The following is a 12,188-nucleotide window of genomic DNA, read 5'->3' on the forward strand; positions in this document are numbered from 1 at the left end:
CGTGCCTGAAGAAAAACTGTTGTCGATTGCTCAGGTACTGAGATTCATGTGTGGGAAAACATGGGGCTCATCTGCAAGCTCCCTGCTTCATGTAAAGAGTTCTATTCCTGCGCTATTTGCCCTACAGCCTTCCAGTGTTGCCTAGTACGTGCAAGTCAAATACTCGCTCATTGGAGAGCTTATTGGTTCAAGCATTGCGCACGTGTTTAAGACTTCCTCGCTGTGCATCAACTGCTACAACAGTTGTGCTAGCCGAAGATCACTCCATCCAAACTTACGTTGCTGTTTATTGTCTCATAATAAATATCCGTCAGCTTTCCCGCGTCCCTGATCATAACTTGGCGTTCTTTCTATCGCAGAGACCGCGCGCACCATTTTCTGAAGTTAGATTCACCCATGCAGATCGTCTTCATTTAGGATACATAACAGTAGCAAGGCCTTCATTACGATTGTGGTGTCTCCAACAGCCTCAGCTGGCCACAAGTATTCCGAGTGTAAAGAAGAAGACCAATCACCCAACAATAGCTCTGAGGCAGTTGACGCTGCTAATAATCAATGAGACGTACGGAGGCCAAATACACATCTATACTGATGGTTCGGTGTCACCCACCGGCTTATGAGGTGCCATTGTCATTCCGGCTACGAAAATCACGATCAAACTGTCCCACATGGCAACATCAATGGCGGCAGAGCTCAATGCCCAGGGTGCTGCTGTCAAATATTTTCTGCAAGAGACACCTCGAATAGATCATGTTTTGGCGACTCTAAGGCAGCACTTCAGAGTCTGCATTTTGCGATATATCATAGGACTCATGAGCAGCTGACATATGAAATAAGAGAAGCTCACCATCAAGCTATCGCTAAAGGGCATGAAATTGTATTCCAGTGGCTACCTGGACATACCGGAATCGCTGCTAATGACCTCGCCGACGAAGAAGGCCGGTCTGCCCATCTTGATGCCCCCCGACCAGTTTCAATCCCCTTATGGGGAACCAGCGCTGCAAGACAGCTTCATATATTGGCTAAAGCTATGACCCACCAATACCGGTTTTCTGCCAACGTCCCGAAGTATCATCTTGATAGGCTGGATCCATCCTTAAAGCTACAACTGCCATAAAAAATTTTCCGCTCTCAAGCGACAGTTTTGTGCCGCCTCTGGCTCGGGGTGGCATTTACGAAGGCCTTACTCGTTCCGAATTGTAATGGGGGATACGCCCATGTGCGAATTTTGTAGCACTACAGAAACGATTGAACACATCCTACGTATCTGTCCCCAATACGACGTCGAGCGCGAAGTTCTCCGGACAGCACTGAACCAGCTGGACTTTAGACCATTTTCCATAATGAAGATCTTTGTACCCTGGCCGTTCGCGTCGATGGCACAGAAGGCCACGAAAGCAATCTTGAAGTACCTCAACTCTACAGGTCTTGGAACCGTGTATAGACTCGGTGCGAACCTTCCACTCTGCGCGAAACAGTGCTCTCTCTTCATCCCCATACCCCCTTCCTCCAGTGCAGGGTAGCAAACCCGACGAGCGTCTGGTTAACGTCCCTGCCTTTCCTGTCTTCTATTTCTCTCTCTCTTACTCTTTTTCTGGCCATAGCAATTTTTGCCCCTGGCTGGTAAATTTTCTGAAAAACTATTTACTACTGTTGTGGATGTACGTAATTTCCACTGTCCAGTGAATTCTAATATCAAAATTCAATGGCTCCTTCAACTCGCTTGAAAAAATAAAACAAGTTGAAAAAATAACAATGAACATTGTAAGCGCAAATCGAATCCTAAACTAATCATAACATTAGGTAAGAAGCCAAAAAATCGGAGTGTGGAGACTGCTGCTTCAACAGGATTCTCCCTACGCGATGACAGCTTATGGCGCATGTGTATTAGAGATGGCTGTGACTTAACAGTATAGTAGAGCCCACTTGAATGCTATAACTTTTGCTTCAACTTTACTGGAGGTATCTCTACGATCTACTGCTCATATGTGGTGCAATGTGGCTTCAAGCCGACGACATTAACTGTAAGGAAGTCCAATGTGAGAGCGTTCTTTAAACTCACAACATTGGCATTTGCTTGGAAATGAATACATTTAGCGTGGAATGTGGGGAGAATATCTCTCTGATGAACGTCTTTCTTAAGCTATTTCTGCTTCTGTGACAGAGTTAACATGTATCACCTGCATCTAACGTATCCAGTGTGCAATAAAAGAGCTGCGCTTTAGTATGGTATACATAGGTATGTATTATGAACTTGTACAAAGATGTCAACGTCGCGTCGTCCTTGTTTATATGTCACTTGCGCAAGTTAACCATATGGTTAGAAGTTTCTGGTGGGGCCTATAACTTCCATCTGCGCCTCTTGCGTTGGGATCACAGCCACTGAGATTTTCTGTGCTGATGTCACATCTATCCCTGAAGCAATTTTCACTGCTGCTTCTTTTGTTTGCTACTAACCTCGTCGTTTCCTGTTGCCACTTCACTCCTCTGGGCTTCTGATGCTCTCAGTGGCGGCTCTGTTGTTTATTTTTATTCTTAGTTGCCACTTGTATTTCCTGCTTGAGCCGGTCGGGCACGTTTTGTTTATCCACCCGCACTTATCGCGGTTTCCGGATGGCGTCACGGACTTTGACTTGGGTCTGCCTCTGCGACCCATTGCCGCACAAAAAAAAAAAAACTTCCTCTCGGTATCCTCCTGGCTTGTGTTGTATATTTTCTTTCCCAACGAAGGCATATAGTGTGATGTACTTGCTGTGTTTGGGGGGAGGAAGGATTGCGCCAAATGCACGGTAAATAAACTGAGTCTGAGTTTTCACGGTGCTCTAAAGTTTGATTTCTTGGTCTTGTTTAGGTAAACATACTTCTTTTGTTTTGATTTCCTTTTTTCTTTTTGTCATGGCGTCATGTTACAGTGAAGTTGGATACCCTCTTTAAATAGCTTACTTTGTAGTTGCGCTGATAGTGTACGAGAAAAAGTTGCTTTTTACAGACGAAGCTAGAATATAACAGAATCGCTACAACAGTTGGACTACTTCCAGTCTATTTAGTCTACCATCTTGTCAGTGTGTTGACAATTTTTAACGTGATTTATCCCACGAAAATAGTATTTCATCATTCCTGCGAAAAAACGAAGACATCAGTGTTACATGCATCGTCACATCATTTTCTGAAATGGACGGATGAAACGTTATTCTTAGTATAAACGAGTAATGCTTTATTCTGAAACACTCTCTGAAATACTTCAGTCAGTCATTTTCGAGCTGGTTCTCCGAAACTGACATCTCCATGTTCCTAAGAACATTACGATAAAAGAACAGTGCCTGTGGTCCCACTATACTAAATAGTATTACGTTAAACGAGCCGTCAAGGACGGGTTGCAATATTCCATACGTACATCCTCATTCATAAGGCGTCTAAGATCCAGGTGTAAACCGCCGAAGGTGATGCCATATGTAATATGTAATCTTTCTTGCTTGGCGTGCACCTATTCTGCTAATGCACCCATAATTTTAGACTTCCTCCTAACGGTCTGCTTTACCATCTAGGACTAGTTGTAAAGTCTACAAATTGTTTGCAGCATGTTATAGAACAATGCTTACCTCCAGCACACAATTTTCACTCATTGCGGCCAATACAACTACACTCAGTAGTCTACTTGAACCCAAACATTGTAGTGTAAACTATACTGTCATTCGAATGAATATTTCAGGCAGGCGTGTTAAAATTGCGAATCATAAACAGTGATTTGATGAGGAAGCCAGAATTTTGTAGCGTCTGATATTTTTTTTTGTAGTGATGCAAGTTCAACTACGCAATTCCTAAGCATGTATAAAAGCACGCTTTATCAATTGTGAAGTTGCGGAGATCGCTCAAGCAGCTCGCTATGTACTTCTGTGCAGGCAGCTACCTTTCGAGATATTCTTCTTTTGTATCCCCACCCCACAAGCGAACAGGAAAATATTTCAACTAATTATTTTTTTAAAACGACGTGGTGCGGCCTTCTAACGCTTGGAGTGTTACACTAGGAATGTGATCTACATATCTAAAGACAAGTAAAAAAAATTCACCTAATTATTAGCAGTAAAACAAATATGAATGAGCTGACTCTGAAACTAAAACTACCAGCTACTGTATCGAAACGTGCGGCGAGGAGGCAACCGAGCTGAACCAAATGGAGTGCAGTGTGTACCCTGAGCGGATGTGCGTCTTCTAAATGTATCCACGCCAATATTTAGAAAAATCCATATAGTTTCGATCTTTCTGTGCTGCGACTAAATAAAAGGAGCATCATGTTTCTTTCTTTTAAACATCAGATCAAACTATATGGTTCTCGCAGACGGATTGCTTAGTTGTCACTACTACGGTCTATTTCCATGATGCGCGAAATTAGACGTGGCTCTCTGACATACCCTAGACAACGTTGGGACCATGAGCAGGCATTCGTTTCCACGTAGCCCACATGTAGACAGCGCGCGTTCAAAAGGCGCTTGAAAGTGCTTCAATACTGTAATTAGTAAAGCCAAAAGTATTACAAAACCAATTTCTTATACTTCGCAAGTATTGTTTATTCCTTTAATAATTACTTGGATCAAAATTGTATTTAAGTACCATTCCTGAATTTGCGCAGGTTTCAGAACGTCTGTACAACTATTATTTATCTTACTCCTATAAAATAAACTATATTCTGCTACTGCGAACAATACGCCATTGTGTCTTTCCGCTTACGATGTTGCACGTTTATCGAGTGAATCTTGCAAGTAACGGAAAACAGTCCCGCATGTAATGACGCACATAAAGGTGACTGTAAACTGGCGAGTGCTAACCTATTAAGATACACACTGTAACTTTATAAAAACGACCACTAAAAGGATATTAGACTTGTGCGGAACACATTACATGTAATTAATTACTTGCAATCCAAATTATATTTTGGTGTCCTTGCTAATCTTATAATTTAACGATCCCTTTATTTACTCGGTAACGCTCACTGTGACTCGGTTATGTTTTTATTACACAGTTGCATGTAAGCTGTGACATCTTTCACGAAACAAGCTATAAAAGGCGACGCAGCTTTTGTTTTGTTTGTCACTACATTGTCCAAAGGGGTGAAAACATGTACATCTTCGCATTTTTTTAACGTCCCGCGCGCGTCGACCACACGGCGTATCAGTAGTTTTGTGAGGCCTTGCACTCCTGAAGGAAATTGCGCAGCAGACGGCATTACCTTGCGTACCCGCGTACGCGGTCGCTGTTCTTGCCGCCCCTTGCAGCTGCAAGGGTGCTGACACAAAATGCGAATGACGTCTCGCGTCATAATATTGACACCTACAAGGTACCATGGTTGGCTCCTTCCCGCAGTATGCAAACTGCAGCATGGCTGGCTCGCAGATTTCCACACGTTTCTTGGAAGACCCATCTCGGCGACCTTCTGTTATAATAAATTTGTCTTTCCTGGAGGCGCTTTTAAGTGGCATTCAAAAGCAGCCTTCATAAACTGTAAGAGCTGTTTCTCAATTACCCTTGTTCACTTATGTATTCAATAGCTTCTCTAAAAAGACAAATTTCTTGGCTGTTAAATTTCTTGGCTGTTTTTTGTGTGTGTGTTTGTCTGGTATACAGAGTGCCCCAGCGAAGTTTAGCCAGAGTTTAAATATATGTGAATGCCTCGTAGCTGGACAGAACCAAGTTCATGCTCTTTGTCGTCGTGTAGAGATACTGAAATTATTCTTTTTTCATTGCGCCTAATTAGTTAATTAGTCCTAATTGTTTGTGAACTTCTCCAATATTATACTTAGATGAACAGTGTCAATGATAAAATTGTAGAGTGACATGAAAAATTCCCGATACAGCTCTCTGTTGCTCAATACGTGCTACATAAAAGTGTTTTTCCGAGGAGGAAAGTAGCCGGCTAATGCACAGAAAATTACCGCGCCGACTTGCCGCTCGAAGCACTTTGTCTATAATCGCGTGCTTCAATTATATTTTAGAAAAAAAAAATGTAATCGCAATCTGATACTTTCTTTCTGTAACGTCTACAGACCTGCAGTATGTCGAAAATTTAAGGCTCTTGTAAAGGAGAAGAAAAAGGAAATGGACATACCGTCCCGAGGAATCTTACTTTCTGCCTTGGTAGTGAAAGCTAGAAAACATCAAACAGGTCGTTATTTGTTTTAGTGTATGCGAATGTTTTTCTTTCGTTTTCGCACTTTGGCCTGTTTTAGACGCTCCTTTTTTGTTGAAGGAATCTTATTTGTCGTTATTTATATTGTTAGCTTCCATTGGTTATCTTTCTCTAATCCCTATTCACAAAACAGGGATTAAAAATTAGCATTGGCACTAGAGCCGGAATCGAGACTGCCACAGCATGCACAATTCTGGAGGCGAGCCACTGTGACTTTTCCGCACTCATATAATTGTGTCATTTTGTATCTGAACAGCGTTAAAGAAGGGGATTGAGAAAGGCTTATCTTATTTTATTGTAGCGCAAGCTGAACAAGGACAACAGAAAGGCACATCTGACACACTGTTCTGTTGTCCTTGTTCAGCTTGCGCTACAACAAAATAAGATATGCCGTACGAACAAGCCCCTATAGCTATCCTCATCGACTTCAAGAAGGCTGTAGCGGGCAATGGAGGACATCTAAAGTTAGAGGCTAATTATTGTGCTGACTAGAGTGATCACCTTTGAAGGCTGCGTTTATTGACAAACAGTGGTTACCGCGAGCATTTGATGTCAATAATAAGAGATGAAGGGATACTTGTGACACGCATATCAAGCCGAAGTTGGAGTTGAAAGTCTTTGAATGGGCATAACTTCTTTCATCTTGGAAGCACATTAAAAGCACCTCCCTCGCCAGAAGAGGTACGCTAGCAAAACAACGTGTAATGGTGTATTATAGGATGAGTTGAACTTGACACGACAGACACCGACTCCGACACCTCTTAAAGAATTGAAAACGAGACTGGAATTCCTGAAACAATTCTTGCTAATCCAGTAACCATCACGGCGCGGTTCGTTTATGGATTTTTTGTCAACTATAAATACCAGTTAGGTATATGACCTACTTGACAGTTGGCCGCTCAAATAAGCAGGCTGCAACTTTTCGCCAGCGATTTACCATTGCTGGCGCTGTCGGTAGGTTCCGAAATGTGTTGTTGCCCGAGGCGTAAGAAGGAAGCCTGAGCACAAGGTACACACCTGCTCCCTTTGCCTGTCCTTTTTTCTTTTCCTGTTAACTGCCTGCGCGTGCCAACGAGAGTCGATGATCTCTTCGGCTGCGCCATCGTGCACAACACCGCTCCTCGATCCCTCGCGCACGGACTGTGCCGGAGGCATGGAACACCTCTGCATCCAAAATAGGCGCAGTGGAGCCAAGTGTGCCTAATGGATCGGCTCATAATAATATACATAATCTGAGGAGCTTCAAGCTGAGTGCTTTTTCTCAGCAGCGGTATCATCGCCTGAGGCGGAGAATGACTTTGCAGGAGGTCGAAAGGATCGATGGTACGATGCAGAGCGGAAGAGTACCTATAGAAGAAAAAAAAATCGAGACAATGCAAAGTTTACAAGTGCCGCTGATTGGCAAGCAAGAAGAATACCGGTAAAGCGCGTTCATGGAAAGGAACAGCAGCAAGGAAGCAAAGGTTTTGAGCGATATAACGGATGAGAAAGTGACAGAGAGTCGCCAAGGAGGTCATAAAGAAACAACAAGAAATTGGGCCTTGACCGCCCTAGCTATAACTCAAAGATGCACCATTATCTATCGATCCCCGCTGTCTATATTTAGACACGTTTTCAGGTGCTCGGTGATCGGGGCTGATGAATTTGCGCCCATGATTCGCGTGCGCGCGTGACCCACTCGATCAGACTGTACCAGGCTGCAGAAAAGTCTTTATTGTTTTTGTTTGTTTGTTCGAAAAGTTGCTCTCGGCATCCGCAGGTTACCACCGTCATTGTTTCCTCGAAGATACGACGGAGAAGGATGGACGTTCGCCTGCCTCCGATGCCACCGTAGGTAACGCTGCGCGCTGCGTTTCCGGGTTTCTTTCGCAGCTTGTCCACCCTGCGACAGCGCTGTTCCTTTCTGCGCCGCAATTTTTTTCTTTTGTTATCATTTTTTTTCTCCTATAATTATCTGTTACTTAAGTTGTTCCCTGCAATGATGGACCCTTTCTTTTCAGACAGGTTCTAGCTACCATGTTGTGCGTGGGCGTGTATACGTGGATGTGTGGCCACGTTATGGTGGGCGTTGATGTGCTCATTGCATCGAGGGTAGACGTTTCTGGGGCTTCCTGTTTTTGTTTTTTTAATCTATCGGCCATTTTCGCCGTTGCTCTCTTGATTGATGGGAACGCGAAAATAAGGTGCTCTAGGCCGTGCCCCAATTAATGACGCACAGTTGCGTTGCCCGCGTACAAATTGTTTGTTTGTATTTTATTTATACCTAAAGGTGAGTCAACACAAAAAGAAAAAAAGAAAGAGAAGGAGAGAAATGAAGGACATGAAAAGCAGCGAGTTCGACCAGACGAGCGTTCGATTTGCCACACTAGAAGGTTGTTAAGAAAACGGAATTGCACTAAGATTTGTATTTAGTAGTTCAAAGGCTGCACTTGCACCCTGTACGAGTTACACACAAGTTGTATAAATAAAATTATAATGCACGATACAATAAAGAAGTTTACTAAAGCAATATGGGGGAAGATAACTGTTTTCTGTGGCTGGACACTGGGACGCAGTAGTTTACCCAGATATCGTGCATCTGACGCAGTTGCACGGCCAACACCACAAAGCGCACACAAGCACCGCACTCCTTATAACTGGATCTTAAGTGCGCTGCATTTTACAGACATATAAGCCTAATATAACAGAAGGAAGTGCTTAGGTGGAATCGATTACACTTCGAATATTCATTCTTATACTGATCTCCTTACTAAATTCGGTAAGCTCCAAACACGAGCAGCAATGTCGCCCCACCTATTCACAATCTGCATCTGGGTATTTCCTGCAGAATAACAACGACAACACGGGTGCTTCATCTCAGTTTTGCTCTACATCCATCCTTATGCACGTCACACATCGCCCACTTATATAGCACTTTTTGGAAGGGAAATTCAATCGAAAGTTTGGTCTTGTATTCGTTAACTCCCTAGTCCTTTGTCTTTCGGCTTGTGCACAACAACTAATTATTATGGATTGCTACCAACTCACCCAAACCAGTGCCGTTCTTTTAAGAGCTTATTTGAATGTAGACCATATCCCTTCATAATGCCGCAAGCCCGCTGAAACAAGAAAGCAGCTTGTACCCGTATCATGAAGCTTGATCGCCGAACCATGAGCCTCAAACGTTGTCGGGATCGTGGAGAATAACTACCCTTCAGACAGGCGCACTTCATATTCATAAAGAGCTTATGTCACGAACTTTGCCGGTAAACAGAAGGATAAATATTATGCAGAGGCAACAAACATTTTGGAACTTGAGCGAAGCTCTTGTGAAGCAGTTAACAAGGTGCTATTAATTTGTCCGTTTCAGTGCTACCTCCTTAGCGTAAAGGAAACTAATGCGCTCGTAATTGCCTTCGCGCACCTGTTCCTCGCGCACCGTTATTTCTGTCTGTGCGTGCTCACGAATGCACGATCATCTTTGCATATACACATCTCATAGCATCACTAAAAAGTTATGTAACGTGTCTCTGTCAAATCATCATTGTACATAACCATTGCGCACACTTATATTGAACATCAATGAAAATGTGAAAATTACTTTATGTAAGAACGACAAGAAAGGGCGTTCACTGAGGGGCCCGATTTTTATTAATCATATCATGAGAAGCAAACAAACAAAGAAGACAAGAAAAACATAGGGGAAATTAATTGTACTTACTAATTGAATTAAAGAAATAATAAATTAATGGCAATGAAAGTGGATGAAAAAAAGAACTTAGCGCAGATGGGTAGCGATCCCACGTCTTCGCATACGCGCGCGATTGTTACGCGCAATATATGTATGTATGTATATATATATATATATATATATATATATATATATATATATATATATACACAATGAAGGTCTAGAGTCGCAGCAAGAACAAAGTTTCATAATGTTGTTCCACACTTCCGACAACCCTACCCAGGTACATTTTGTACCACGACACTTTAGAAAACGCCGACATGCGCACGCACGCACGCACGCACGCACGCACACACACACACACACACACACACACACACACACACACACACACACACACACACACACACACACACACACACACACACACGCACGCACGTACACACACACACACACACACACACACAACACACACACGCACACACACAGATTACCATTCCATGACATAAGGTTCGGTTGTGGCAAGGGCTAGCTTAATTTATCCTTCATAAGAGACCAGACATCGAGCATAATGTGTTTTGAAAATTAATATAAAATATGTGTGCAAAACGAAACTTTCTGCAGACAGAGTAGAATAAGCACGGACTGGCGCAAAACTGCAGTGCCTCATACAAGTGCAATGTATATCGAGAAAACTGTTCTCAAAACTTCTTAAGGCTCTGGTTTTGTAATACATGCTTTCACTTCTTTACGAATGAAAAGATTTAGGAATAAAAAAAATGTGTTTTCATCTGACATTCAGTAAAACTTGCCTAAGTTTTTCACAGCGAGCATTTCTAATGTTTTGGCAGTAGTCCCCCCCCCCCCATATTTCACAAAACTTCTTCAAAGAGCCGACACGCGCGAAAAATTTCGTTATACCATTCACTTTATTTTATTTTTACCCTGCAGCATTCGCAGCTTCTTTGTTTGCCTTTTGTTCTTCCTTTGGCTGCCAATTGTTTAGCGAGAGCTATCTTTCCCGCGTCTGCTCCAAAATTTATTTCATTGTTCTTTCTTTGGCACAGCCATCCGCCATTGTTCCACTAGAGTAACGAGTGGGCAATGCCACTTATTCTCTTTCTGGAGATGTGTTTTATCTTCCGAAGAAAATATTAACCGCAAACGATGTAATGTCATTAAAGTACAGACTGAAACTCAAGAAAGCATGCGTCTGGCGTTTCGCGTTTAAATTCCAATCATGAAAGAAAAAGAGCGGTTATCATCTGCAGCAGATTTAATGTAACGCAGCTCGGGTAACAACACATTTAGGAGCCGGTCATTCAAACTTTACACAAAAAAAGTAGGAACAAGTGAATTAAGTATCGTTTCGAAACTTCTGGCCATAAACTGAAGGAAATGAGAAGACATATATTCCTCTGAGGCAGTGTCGGTGGCAAATAGAGTGGAAAGTGTTCGGAACGAAACATAAGCCCCTTAACAAGAAAGCATTTCCATCCAGACAGTGTGATTTCACATGCTGCAAGCTCAGCCGATGGTCTTCCCCACGTAAATGTGACGTGTTTGCGCATCTCCGCGCATAAATTAAAACATTTGGCAAACCTCTCACGCCTATGCGTAAATTATTCAATGAACTAGGAAACGTTATTTTCTTAGAAACGCGTTTCAGCAAGAGCGCAAACGTTGGTCTAATTTTTCAAGAAGTTTGCTCAAAAAGCATTGCTCAACCTATCCTGAAAGTTTATGGCGTGTTTCAAGCATTGTACATTTTGTTTGAATATGGATGTTATGCCGCAGTAGATTTAAGTTTGGAAGGCTGAAATTGCGCACAAGATTCCTGCACTTCGTAAGAAAACATCGTGGCCTGAGAAAAATGTAGCATCGATAACTCACAAAACCAGAAATGGTACCAAACAAAAATGATTTATCCGTGTGGGGCCAGTTTGAAATGGAAGCCTCTAATTCCGGTATTACGAAAAAATAATTAAATGTACCACGCTTACTTATCGATGCAGTAAAACAAAGTCGCAATAATAAAATTTGTCAGCGCCATTAATTCTCCACATTTGTCTTAGTAGCCTTATCGTCGAAACCACAGCAGCTGTGGAAAAAGCTCCACAGTAGATCGCACATTAAAAGTTAACATCTAAGCGTTTCTACTGAATATTTTGTTCTCCTTCACCTTTCAGGGCAAATAGGAAGAAATATGATAAGATATGATTGATATTTCCTGCTCCCAAAAATACAAAACAGCTTTCCGTAATGTTTGGAGAACTGTCTGTATAATTATGTCTGTATTCCTGGTCAAGTCCAAGTCTTCAGTTTATAGAAATGTGT

Source organism: Dermacentor variabilis, chromosome 5, assembly GCF_050947875.1.
Source record: "Dermacentor variabilis isolate Ectoservices chromosome 5, ASM5094787v1, whole genome shotgun sequence".
NCBI classification, from domain to species: domain Eukaryota; kingdom Metazoa; phylum Arthropoda; class Arachnida; order Ixodida; family Ixodidae; genus Dermacentor; species Dermacentor variabilis.